A 13,217-nucleotide genomic window follows, 5' to 3' on the forward strand; every position below is an offset into this window, starting at 1 on the left:
CAGGACTGAAAGAACCAAAACGATCCATGAATTCCAAGTGGATCTGATGAGTGGGTGGGATGGAAAGGGGGTGCCTCTCCCCACTTGGGGTGGGGGAAGCCAGAGCACTGGCCCCCAGCGCTGCTCGGCAGTAAAATCTTCAAAACACAGATCCAGTTTTGTGCGTGCAACTCCTTACTGGTCGCCATGGTGACAGGAGAAGGCTCCGGCCTGGGACAGCCCAGCCAGCCAGCGGCCGGCTCAGTGGAGGGTCAGGGGCTGCTTTTGGGAGCAGCAGGTGGAGAGGCGGAATAAGGGAGGTGAAGGACCCACAGCCTCGGCCCGGTGTGTGTGATTTCTAACAACCAGTCTGACAAGTAGGAAACCAAGTGAGAGCCCGGGACAGGGGGACGCTGCCCCTCCCCCCCCCCCCCCCGCCCCCATGTCAGAGCCAGGTGGGGCGGGTGGGACGCCCCCTGCTGGTGGGAGCAGCTGCGGGCGTCGGTGGTGCCATGCACCAGGGCCACAGGGACGGCAGGCCACTGCCAAGGCAGGATCTCTCTGGGGATGTGAGTGGGTGTGATCATTCCTCAGTGCCCAGATGTGCTTCCTCTCCTGGTCCAGCCCCACTGCCTGTCAATCACATATAATAAGGAATAAAGAGAATTATACACCAGTGTCCTGCACCGGAGCCTTCACAAACATCCACCAAAGAGCAGCGCCCCAAAACTCTGGAAGACGATTGAAGCCAGGCAGTTCTGCCCACTCAGCCGCCCTCGGTCCCCTTGGGTCTGACCCCTCCCCCGAAGGCAGAGCCCAGTGCCATCAAGTCACATTGTCACCAAGCGGTAGAAGGATGGATGGTGGGACCCCAGAAACAACAGAGTCCCTGGCCAGCACCAGGTTAATGCTGCGCGTGCTTCCTAGGGGTTTTCTGTTGGACAAATGAGGCTTGGCATCCTCAGAATGAGATTATTTCAGAATTTACTGTGGCCTGGAGGCAGTGAGGAATGACAGAGGCTCAGACACAAGGGAAAGCCACAAGTGCCGCGCAGAGACAGCGCCCCCCCCACACACACACACGGCCCGTCCCCAGCAGGGTCCCAGCGTGACACCAAAATGTGCCCACGGAACCACAAAACACAAATGACCAGGGCCTGGGAAGGTGGCTCAGTGGTAGAGCGCTTGCCTCACATGCATGAGGTCCTGGGTTCAATTCCTCAGCACCACATAAGCAGAAAAAGCTGGAAGTGGTGCTGTGGCTCAAAGTGGTAGAGCGCTAGCCTTGAGCTGAAGAGCTGAGGGACAGCGCCCAGGCCCAGAGTTCAAGACCCATGGCTGACAAAAACAAAAACAAAATGACCATGGGACCAGTGAAAAGACATGATTATGAATCCAATGGAAATGTGACCATAGAACCCATGGGAACCATGGCCACAATACCAGTGGAAAACATATCCATGGAACCAAAGAGAGAACGTAACCACAGAACGAATGAAAAACATGACCACAGAACCAGTGAAAAACTTCGCCAGTCTTCATCACCCCAAATTAAGGCAGCAAGATTATAAAACAGAAGGACTAATCAGAGATACAGGTGCTCAAAGACCAGAGGAAGATGCTTGTGAAATAATCCAGAAAAGTGAGAAGATAAATAACAAAACTACAGCTGTTAGCCAGGCACTGGTGGCTGGTGGCTCACACCTGTCATCCTAGCTATTCAGGAGCCTGAGGTCTGAGGACAGCGGTTCAAAACCAGCCTGGGCAGGAATGTCTGTGAGACTCTTATCTCCCATGAACCACAAAAAAACAGAAGTGGAGCTGTGATTCAAGTGGTAGAGCACCAGCCTTGAGCAAAAGAGCTCAGCCCCAGGACAGGAAAAAAAGAAAAGAATAGATAGATAGATAGATAGATAGATAGATAGATAGATAGATAGATAGATAGATAGATAGATAGAGATAGAGATCCCTGAGGTGATCAAACAGTAAGCCTGCTAGTCGGGGATGAAGAGCTGCGCACAGAGCTGGGAAGTAATTCCAAACTCTATCGGCTGTGTCCGGTGAAACTCCCTGGAACCTTGCTGGCCACAGACGCTCACCTTGGGTAAAGACCTTTATCATCGCACTATTGAACTTGGGATACACAGGATATGGGTTAGGGGGCTCGGCGGGGATGTGGTGGGCAGGGGAAAGGGGGGGGGGTTAGTGGTGTCCGGCATGCTCACCCAGCCCGCTTGTCAACCACGCTGTAGGTGGGACCCCCCACTCACAGGGTCATGGGTATCTCCCCCCCTCAAAGTACACGGCCCTGCCCAGGGGCGGGCAGCCCGCCAGCATGCTCTGCTGCCCGCGGCCTCTCCCCCATCCCCGCCACCCCCCACCCCGCTCCTGGAATCTATTTCACTCCATTTCCCTGGCTGCCAACCTTCAAAATGCCGAAGAGCCAGTGCTCCACCTGCCCTGAGGGAAGTAATTTTGTCTCTTAGCCCTGCATGTCACCACAGAAACCCTCTCCGGGCCGCTGCTGACTGACTGGCTTCTCCTCCTTCAGCTTCAAAGGCAAAGGGGGCACCCCACCCCCCCCACCCCCTCCACAGAGCGCCGGCCGGCTTTGGTGTTAAAATCCCAAGCTGCCATTGCCCAGCCTGAAAGAGCCTCGGGAGGTGATTGATCCACACGCAGAGCTTAGCTCTGTGGAAGCTGTGCGGTAAACATTTTGTGCAGCTGTTTTTATTTTTTTTTTTATGTGGGTGCTGAGGTCTAAGGAAAGGGAAAAATGCTCACATGATGACATTAGCTGCAGAAAAGGCAGGGAAGAGTCTGATTTCAAGTGTGTAAAAAAAGGGAATTTAGACAATTGGGAAAGACTATCTGGTGTTTCAGACAGAGAGAAAGCGGAGACAATTGATTTACTTCTTTGAACGTTTCCATTCTTCCCAGTTTGCACAATCCTTGAGTGACACACAATTAAAAAGTGTTTAAAAAAGAAAGCAAAGCCTGGCGTCAGTGGCTCACGCCTGTCATCCTAGCTACTCAAGAGGCTGAGATCTAAGGATCATGGTTCAAAGCCAGCCCAGGCAGGAAAAGCCATGAAACTCATTTCCAATAAACCACCAGAAAACCAGAAGTGGTGCTGTGGCTCAAGTGGTAGAGCGCTTGCCTTGAGCTAAAGATCTGAGGGACAGCGCCCAGGCCCAGAGTTCAAGCCCCACAACCACAAAAGAAAGGGCGGGGGGAGAAGAAGGAGGAGGAGGAGGAAGACGAGGATGATGGTGAGGATGACGATGGTGGTGGGCAGAGAAAGGATTACATGGCAGCCATGAGAAGGCAGCATTGGGTGGATCTCCAGCTGTCTCCAAGGGCAGCTTTACTAGGTGGAGGGGAAAGCCCTGTGCTATCACTAAGCAGTCCAGGCCCCGGGTGTGTGTGTCCCGGGCTCGGAGATGGTCTGGGGACCACCGTGTCAGGAGGGGCTGGAGGGGGTGGGTGGGAGTGTCCCGGCTGGTCGTCATCTCAGCCCTGGTTCCAGAGAGGAGGGTGAGGCCTGCTCCAGCGGCTGGGGGGGGGGGTCTGTCTGGCCAGGCTCCGCTGTGCCTTCAGGGTGAAGTCACAGATCCCACCTGGCTTTCCTGGAACACAAGGCGATTGCAAAGCCACACAGACTCGGAGCCACGAAGCTCCTCTCCCTGCTCTCTTAGAATTCGGGAGCCCAGGAAAGCAGTTTCTAAGAAGCCACCTCAGGATGGGGGTGGGGAGCAGGACAGACAGGATCTGGGGACCAGAAGGAAAATCACCCAGGCACTGGTGGCTCACGCCTGTCATCCTAGCTCCTCAAGAGGCTGAGATCTGAGGACGGCAGTTCAAAGCCAGGCTGGGCAGGAAAGTCTGTGAAATTCTTATCACCAGTCAACAACCAAAACTGGAAGTGGCACTGTGGCTCAAAGTGGTAGAACGCTAGCCTTGGGCACAAAAGCTCAGGGACAGCGCCCAGGCCCTGAGTTCAAATCCCAAGGAGAGCTAGCACCCTCCAACCCCAGGCCTGGAACCGCGAGCTTGGACAGGGCCTTCCTCCCTGCGGAGACAGACGCTCGCCCGGCTGCTGTGTGGGGAGGACCCCAAGTTGTGCATTCGCACCCAGCCTGGAGGCAACACTGCACTGCCACTGGGGATTGTGGCAGAAGCACCCCGCTCCCTGTGGGAGGGACGGGGCGCAGCCTGGCGCCCCTGGTCCTCCCCGGGGAAAGCTGTCCCTCACGGGGAAGGAGCCAGCCTCGTCCGGGCAACGACTGGGCTTTGTTCCTCAGAGATGGAGCCACTTCCAGCCAGGCCCCCGGGCTTGCTCGTGGGCACCAGGGGATTTTGAGAGGGTGCAGAGGCCTGAGCCAGGGATTTGCTCAGGGAGTTTATTATAGGGAAAATGAGGTGCGGGGGGCGGGGGGAACAGCGAGCATCAGTGAAGATCAGTAAATTATTCACACATCTTCTTCCACTCCAGAAAGCTTGCCAGCAAACACCCTGAGATTTCCCCCATCCATTTTTAAAGAAGGCCAAAAAAAAAAAAAAGGAGGAGAAAAATATCATAAGGTTTAATTAAGAAATTAAGCCGTCCCCTTCCTAAATACTGCATTCTGCATTCATGGCCTCCAGGAAAGAAAGGGGGAAGGGAAGCGTCTAACCAACCACTCGCGAGGAAAGCGCTTCTCATGATCTGCAAAATCTGATGCCCAAAATAGCCCCGCGGTTGCCCGGGCAACCAGTACGGACTCCCCCTCCCCCCCCAGCGCCGGCTCCCTTTGCAGATCGCTGAGTATTTCTATCATGTCTTTCCAGGCAGAGTTCATAAACACGGCGGCATAATGCAGCACCTTATCACCGCTGACTTACAGCCCAGCTGCGCCCGGGGAGATAGCGGGCGGCAGGCAAACACAATTTCATGCGGCGGGGCCAGCCGATTGATTGGGTGCCCTTCAGAGGCGATGCCACTTGGTGAAGTCAGCCCTGGATTCAGAAAGAAAGTTGGTCTCGCCCTCCTTCTGCTGGCTGTGGACAATCGGCGCAGGGTTCATGCCCGAGAGTCTCATTAGGGCCGGAACAATTTTGCCCTGAGACAGGGATTAAACCACCCCCCGCCCCCCACGCCCTCCTCTCCCCAGTCTAAGTGCCTGCTGGGCCTTCTTGAATTAATTACCCTCTCTTCCAGAGGATGGACTCGAGCTGGGGAGGGGCGGAGGCAGGGCGGGCAGATTTTTCTCATCTTTGCCTGGCTCTTCTAGGTTGTTTTGGGTTTGGGTTCTGGTGTTTTGAGGGGTTCATGCAGGAAGACAGGGCACTCGGCCTGGCCTTGGAGAGCCCCTTCTGTCCAGAGAGGAATGTGTTGTTGTTTCGATTGTTTTATGCTGGTCCTGGGCAGGAGTGCCGTTCCTGAGCCTGCTTTGCTCAGTCTCTCCTTGCTGCAGTCTGGAGGCTGACTGTCCCCGGAGACCCTGTCAACGGTCTGGTCCCCAGGCAAGCTGCTGAGAGGCGCCGGGGACCTGGCCCTGTCCTCCTTTTTTCCTTCCTGCACCATGTTCTCCATCTCAAGTTCCTGGTCATCACCCCAGCAGAAGCCCAAAACCACGAGCCAAACACAAACCGCGAGCCAAACACAAACCTTTTCTTTTGGTAACTTGTCTCGGGCATTTTGTTTCCGTCGTGGAAAGCTGACAGAAAGGCTGCCCCAAGAAACACTGCTCTCCGTCACCCCCTCCACAATGGCTGCCAAATCCCAGTCTGTCTTGTTTTGGTGGGTTTCCGTCTTCTGGATATCCCCTATAAATGGAACCACACAATCCGTGACTGGTTTGTTTGTTTTTTCACTTAGCATAATATGTTGATGTTTATCAACATTGTATCATATATCAACACTTTTCCCCCTTTTTAATGGCTAAATAGTATATTCCATTGTATTTCTATAACACAATTTATTTCTCTATTTGTCCACTAACAGGCATCTGGGTTTTTTTCCCAGAACATTCATAAAATATCAGTATTCAACTGTTCTCCAAATGGGCCATACCATTTCACTCATACCAGCAACCCACAAGGGCTCCATTTTCTCCATGTCCTGCCCTCGGTTATCGGTGTTGATTCCTGGCGGGCGCTCGGTGGTTTTTGTTATGGTGCTGACTCACATTTCCCTAAGGACCGCAGGCCTATGCAACTTTCCCTGAGCGTGGGGCCCCTGGGGCACTGGGATGTGGCCTTGATTTACTCTCTTGGCCCTTCCTGCAAAGAAGGACACATCTTCCAGAAAGATCTTCACCCACAGGGCTAAGCAGTGGGACACCTGGACCCCACTGAGAGAATTTCTACCTCTGTCCTCAGCTCTTTCTAGCTGTGGAGCAGAGAGAGAAAACTGCAATAGAAACCCAAAGGTTGTTTAAAACCACCAGGCGTCACATTCTCTGCTGTTGCAGAAGCAAACTTTGTGTGTGCACACATGCATGTGTGCACACATGCATGTGTGCACACGTACATGTGTAGGTGTGTGTGCCCACGTGCCAGTACTGTGGCTTGAACTCAGGGCCTGGGCATGATCCCATAGCTTTTTTGGCCCAAAGCTGGTGCTCTACCACACATCCACTTCTGGCACTTTGGTGGCTAATTGGACATAAGATTCTCACGGAGCCGGGCGCTGGTGGCTCACGCCTGTAATCCTAGCTACTCAGGAGGCTGAGATCTGAGGATCGCGGTTCAAAGCCAGCCCGGGCAGGAGAGACCATGAGACTCCTATCTCCAATAAACCACCAGAAAACCGGAAGTGGCGCTGTAGCTCAAGTGGTAGAGCGCTCGCCTTGAGCTGAAGAGCTGAGGGACAGCGCCCAGGCCCAGAGTTCAAGCCCCACGACCGACAAAAAAAAAAAAAAAAAAAAAAAAAAAAAGATTCTCACGGACTTTCCTGCCTGGTGTGGCTTCAAACCACAATCTTGAGCTCTCAGCCTCTTGAGTCACGCCAGGATTACTGGCATGAGCCACAGAGCTCCCGCTACCATCTGAAGTCTCCCTGCCCCGGCGTCTCCCCCAGGAGAAGGGTCAGTGGGAAAGTTCTTTTTATTTTCCTTGCTAGCTGAAGGAAGTCTGAGTAAATCCTATTTGTTTTCCTCCTCTGGGAACATTTCCGAGAAAAGCCAAACAAGACGGGCTTTGTGTTGCAGGGACAATGAGGATCTTTGGAGGACAGAAAGTTCACCATTATTTCTCCCTCCTCTAAAACCTTACACCCTGTCACCATAAAGCATCTCCGCGGCTGTCAGATGATTGGGTCCCAAGATCTATGGGAGCATTACGCGGAAGAAAATGGTGCTGAAAAATGACGGGGTGGCCCTGGGCCTCGGCCCCGTGGGCCTTCTCCACGCCATATTTCAGTCCTCCCATGCCAAACACCTGTGTGTCCTCCTCCATGAGACCAACCCAGTCAGCGCGTGAGCAGACGCGGCCACGCCGCCCTCTATCCTGGAGAAGAGGCAGAGGGGGCGCCACTGCCCCCCTCAACCATCCCCGCAAAAGACTGGAAGTGAGGGGCTGTGACCATGAGAAGATGGGGAACCAGCACAGAAAAAGCCTCTTCTATGTCTGCCTCTCGTCACACTAAAACCGACTCCCCTCTGCCCACGGTCCCTGGGTGCTGCCCCAAAAAGGGTTGCACCCCCTGAGACCCGCTTACCAGTGAGGACTCGGCCCCCAGGGTCCCTCGCAGCCAGCTTAAGAACCCTGGTGCCTAGATCTCACCTCCCACTCATAAAACCCAGCCCCAGGGGGCATGCCTGGTGGTCCACAGTCTTGAAACCATCATGAAGAATGCCTTGCTTCTCAATATGGTAGTGCACACCTGCAATCCCAGCCACTCAGGAAGCTAAAAGGCAGGGGGAGGGAGAGGGACCACAGGCTCAAAGTCAACTGGGGCAACAGAGCAAAATACACTGGAAGGGTGGGGTGGGGTGGGATGTTTCCTTTCTCCGCAGATGTTAAAAACATATAACAGCTGTTGGATACCAGTGGCTTACACCTATAATCCTAGTTATTCAGGAGGCTAAGATCTGAGGACTGAGGTTCGAAGCCAGCCCAGACAGAAGTCCGTGAGACTCAGACATACATACCTCCAGTTAACCAGCAAAAAGCCAAAAGTAAAGGCTGGACCAAGTGGTATAGCACCCACTTTGAGTGAAAAAGCTAAGGGACAGTGCCAAAGCCCTGAGTGCAAGCCCCAAGACTGGTATCTACACACACAAAGATCCCCCCCCCATACGCGCTGCATAAAACACTTGGAAAGAACAAATAATTCCCACGCAAACAGCAAAAGGAAAGGCAATTTTCATCAGCCGCAAACCCATAAATCTTGATATGTTTTATGAATCTCACTTACATTTCCTGTCCGACTTGTGCATAAAGCTTCTCCAGATTTATACAAGCCAACTGCGTAAGTCATCCCCTTCCCAAGCGAGCTCTCTATCTTGATGACCTTCTGGAAACCAATGGCGGCCTTTCTGTTGTTATCCATAATTGGAAAAGCACTGGAGATAAGAAAATGTATGACAATAAATGATCTACCTGGGCAAAGCCATAAAGAAGCCGGGGTGTCTGGAAGAAGGGCTGAGGGAGGAAGGCGTCTTCACCCCGTTTATCAAATGTTATCTCCCTCGGCCAGGATTCCCGCCGCTCCTGACACCCGTGGCCGGGGCGTGTGCAGGCCGGTCCTGGACTCTGCCAATGAAGGTCAAAAGAGACACAGTCTTCCCCACCACCTGACTCCTTTTCTTCATCGATTCCGGCTCTTTCAATGGCGTTGAAGATGAGCAAAACGCCGGGTGCCCAGGGCTCATGGCTGTAATCCTAGCTACTCAGGAGGCTGAGATGTGAGGATCACAGCTTAAAGCCCCGGAGACTCTCATCTCCAATGAAGCGCCAAAAAGGCAGAAGGGAAGGTGTGGCTCAAGGGGTGGAGTGCTAGCCTTGAGCAAAAAAAAACACCTCGGGGATAGTACTGCCCATGCTCTGGGTTCAAGCCGCAGCCCTGGCACAAACTAAATCAAATCAAATCTCACCAGATCTCTCCCAGACCTTCAGCCCCTCCCGTGCCTTTTCCAAGCCCTGGGAGCTCAGAGCCCCGCAATGCGGCCCAGCCACCGCCGCCCCGGGGCCTTGCTCTGTCCCTTGCACACACCAAGCCTGGCCCCATCTTGAGGTCTTTGCATTTGCCTGCAAGTTTCCTCACAGTACTGACTCTTAGTGACTGCAATTTCAGTGGAGATGTCACCGAGAGGCGCGCCTGCCTGGACTCCATAAAGCAGCCCGGCCTCTGCTATCTTGGAGTAGACTCTCTCCCTCTCTCTCCCTCTCTCTCTCTCTCTCTCTCTCTCTTCCTCTCCCTCTCCCTCTCCCTTTCCCTCTCCCTCTCTCTCTCTCTCTCTCTCTCTCTCTCTCTCTCTCTCTCTCTCTCTCTCTCTCTCTCTCTCTCTCCCTCCCTCCCTCCCTCCCTCTTGCTCTCTCTTTCACACCCAGCTCTGTTACAGGAGCTGGCACACCATAGGCGATTGGGGGGGGGGAGGGAGGTTTGGGGGGGAGGGGTTGACCCTCCGCTGACTTTGGGGAGCAGCTCTCGCAGCTGAAGGCACCTCCCACCATGGACTCAGTGGAAGACAAGCAGGAAATGAGCTTCTGGGGATGGGGGGAGAGAATGTGGGGACCTGGAATAGGGGTGAGGACATTTCCTGCCACTGTGCTTTCTACCGGAGGCCTGCGTGAAGTGCAGACCCAGGGAGGCAGGGCCCCTCCCCCCTGCCCTCCCCCCACTGGCCCTGGAGAAGCCAGAACTGGGAGTCTCGCCCCATCTCACGGGCTGCTCGCCCCTCCCCTCTCCCCCCCCCCCGGGGAACCAGGACTTGGGGGGCCTACAAGGGGGGAGCTCTGCCATGAACTTGACCTCTCTGAGGGGTGGGGGGCGGGATGCAGGGGAACTTTTCATTTCCATGGCAACAGTGGGGAAAGGCCTAAGCCAGTGCCAGCACCCCAGCCCTGGCCCCCAGGACGGAGCCAGGTCAGGCTGCCCTGGAGCAGTGGGCTGGGGGCCTGGTGCCCCAGGGGAGGGGGGGAGGAGGCTGGGTCCTGGGGAAGGTCCCCCAAGTGCCCAGCAATGCCCGCCCCCGCAGTCAGCAGCAGACTGCACCACGCTGCCCTCCCCACCCCTCCTGCCTGCCACAATGAGCATGCCGTGGCGTCTTTCACTCAAGGAATCAATTTGGAATTTGAGCTAATGGGCACGTGGTGGGTGCCAGCAAAATGTGGTTGGATCTTTAACAGAGCTGAATAGAGTACTGGGCAGATGCCAAGGGAACACCAGTGTGCTGTTTCCTCCCCCTCTTCCCTCCTCCTCCCTTCCTTTCCTCTCCTTTCTGTAGTCTCTTCTCCACCACTCGTCTCTCCCTCCCTTCCTATTCCTTTCTCTATGTTCCGCCCCCTCCCCCCCCCCCAGGATCTCACAGTCCCAGCTGGCCCCTCCGGTCCTGCGCCACTGGGCTCAGACCCACCTCCACAACCCAACTCTCTCCTCCCTCATCCGTCCCCACCAGCCCTGGTGTGCACCTGCCAAGGAATCTCCCAAGCCCCCACGGATGGTGGCTGTAAATGGTGAGTGCCACTTCACAGAGTTGCAAACCGAGGGTCCGACCCATCTCAGAGCCCAACCCCAGGGCAAGTCTGCCCAGTCCAGCTGGCAGAAAAGTTTCTATGGATACAATATGTGGCAAGCTGCAGAGTGGGTGCAAGGCCCATCTAAAAAACACAGTGAAAAAAACAAAATGGAGAAGCCAAGCTCACCACTGTAATCCTAGCTACTCACGAGGCCGAGCTCTGAGGATAATGGTTCAAAACCAGCGTGGGCAGGAAAGGTCTGTGTGACTCTCATCTCCATGAGCCACCAAAGAAAAACAGCCAGAAGTGGAGCTTTGGCTCAAGTGATGGAGTGCTAGCCTTGAGAAAATAAACAAAAACAAAAACAAAACTCAGGGGCAGTGGCCCAGGTCCTGAGTTCAAGCCCCAGGATTGGAGGGAAAAAAAAAAAGTTTGGAAATGAGGCCTAAATGGCAGCATGCTTACCTCGCTTGTGCAAGGCCCTGGGTTCAATCCTCAATACCTCAGCAAAGAAAAAAGAAAGTGGAAGGCAGGGCCGCAGGGCAGGGCAGGGCAGGGCAGGGCAGGGCAGGGCAGGGCAGGGCAGGGCAGGGCAGGGCGGGCAGGGCAGGGCAGGGCGGGGCAGGGCAGGGCAGCCCTCATCTCAGATTGAGGGTCTCCGAGGGCCTCAGGAGCCTGGCTCAGTTCCGGGCTCAGTTGAAGCATGTGATCTGGGCTAAGCCAATCAGTGGGGCTTCCCACCCCCTTTCCACAGTGATTGGCTCAAGGGCAGGCACCCCGACCAATCCCGATAAGGCCTGTGCCCTCCTCAGCAGGGAGAACAAAGAGACCCTCTCACGGCCCTGGCCGGGCCTGGGAGCGGCCGGCCCGCTGGAGCCCTGCTGTGCGCGTGCAAACACGAGTGCGTGCACACACACGTAGACGCCGGCTGGGTCCTGGCGAGGCAGGGGGGCGCCCCGGGAAGGAAGGCCCGTCACCGGGCTCCAATCTGTGCTTGCAGGCTGGGGGCTCCGCGCCCCGTTCCCATCTGCACACGGACGGGCCGCAGGGCGGCCTCCGCGAGGGCCCATCCCGGCTTCGCAGGTGGGGAGCTGGGCTCAGGAGCGCGGGTCTGCGTCCCCGGCTCCCACCACGCACCGAGAGCCGGGTGCGGGCACACGCGGCCCACCCCCGTGCCCGAGATCTCCCCCTTCGAAGCCCGGAGCCGTTCACCGGCATCGAAGCCGAAGCCAGAGGGGCCTTGGTCCTGTCCAGGGACCAAGGCGGGGACCAGCAAGACTGTGCTTGTGCGGGCTGGGAATTTTGGTGGCTCCCAGGTCAGAGGTCACCAGGTATACTAGGTCGCAGGTCACGAAGTATCCATTAAGCAGAGAATCTCCAAAGGAATGAGAACCATCAGTTTGTTTTCCACCAAGGAAAGGACACTTTTTAAGAAGTGCTGGGACAACCGTCTTCCATACTTGCTACTTTATTAAAAATGAACTCCGTGAGGCTGGGTATAGTGGCTCATGCTACTTGGGAAACTGAGAGGGAGAGGATCATGGTTCTAAACTAACCCTGGCAAAAAGTTAGTGAGACCTCCTATCAACTCACAAGCCAGGCATGGGATCTTGGGCCTGTAATCCTAGCTATTCGAGAGGCATTGATAAGAGGAATCCTGCCCTAAGTGTGCACACACACACACACACACAACTCACAAGACACTACCCCCCAAAATAACTAAATGCAGCTGGGCACCCGTGGCTCACGCCTGTAATCCTCGCTACTCAGAAGGCTGAGCTCTGAGGATCGCAGTTCAGTGAGTTGCAGTGTTTGGACTTCCCCTCTGCCCCAGTAGTCACAGACGGCAGGCAGAAGCTCAGTGTGGGAGTTGAGGTACTTTATCCCCATTCCATGATGCTCCCTGCTGTGCGGGCCTAGAGGCTGGGGAGGTGTCACTGAGACCCCATCCAGGCTGAAAGGCCCCCTGCAGGGGTGTGATTTGTGACTGTTTAGGTGAAAGGTGGAGGGGAGGAAAGGGCAGGGCTAAGCCAAGGTGGCCCAGGAGGGGGAAGAGCGGAGGCTGGCGGGGGTGCCAGGTCAGCAGGTGCCACCACCCCCTGCTGTGGGGGGGAGGGGGGGAGCCGAGGGGCAGAGGGCTGGGGTCGGCCGTGAGGGACCATCCAGGCTTAAAAGCACCTGACCTGGTGACCCCTCCACTGCAAACTAAAAGGGGTCACAGGCCCTCTGACCTCTGAGGAGTTTGGCCCAAGCCGTATGCACTCTGCCCTTTGTTTCAGCTCCCTCTGCAAGCCTCAGGCCTCGAAGCGCCTCTTTGTTCCCTCAGAGTGCCAGCTTCCCTGAGGCCTGGTGTCAGTGCCCGGGGCTCTCACCAGAGCCCATCCACACACGTGCGTGCCGTGGGCCCTGGAGGCCGAGGGGAGCGCAGGGAGAGGTGAGGAGCCACAGAGCGCAGGTCCCCTGGGCTCCAGGTCACCCGACGCCTCCCATTCTTGTTTAATGGAGCCATCTCAGGCCAGCCCTTCCCCACGCAGTTCTCCATTCACTGAGGAGGGATCCCAGGCCCAGGAAGG

General features: G+C 55.7%; 1 long non-coding RNA gene across 2 annotated transcripts; it reads right to left on the minus strand.

The window, feature by feature from the left end:
- Positions 1–439: 439 nt before the first annotated feature.
- LOC138807292 (uncharacterized) lies at positions 440–11,300 on the minus strand. 2 transcript variants are annotated; one of them, XR_011366115.1, is made up of 4 exons: positions 11,110–11,300; positions 8,381–8,528; positions 5,630–5,787; positions 440–612 (listed from the first exon to the last, which is right to left on the minus strand). It is a non-coding gene; the product is annotated as an uncharacterized lncRNA (long non-coding RNA). The 2 variants fall into 2 exon arrangements; XR_011366114.1 differs by lacking the exon at positions 440–612 and having other exon boundaries at positions 4,544–5,787; positions 11,110–11,297.
- Between the last annotated feature and the right edge of the window lie 1,917 nt (positions 11,301–13,217).

Source organism: Dipodomys merriami, unplaced genomic scaffold (assembly GCF_024711535.1).
Source record: "Dipodomys merriami isolate MVZ:Mamm:240054 unplaced genomic scaffold, mDipMer1.0.p SCAF_42, whole genome shotgun sequence".
In the NCBI taxonomy this organism is placed as follows: domain Eukaryota; kingdom Metazoa; phylum Chordata; class Mammalia; order Rodentia; family Heteromyidae; genus Dipodomys; species Dipodomys merriami.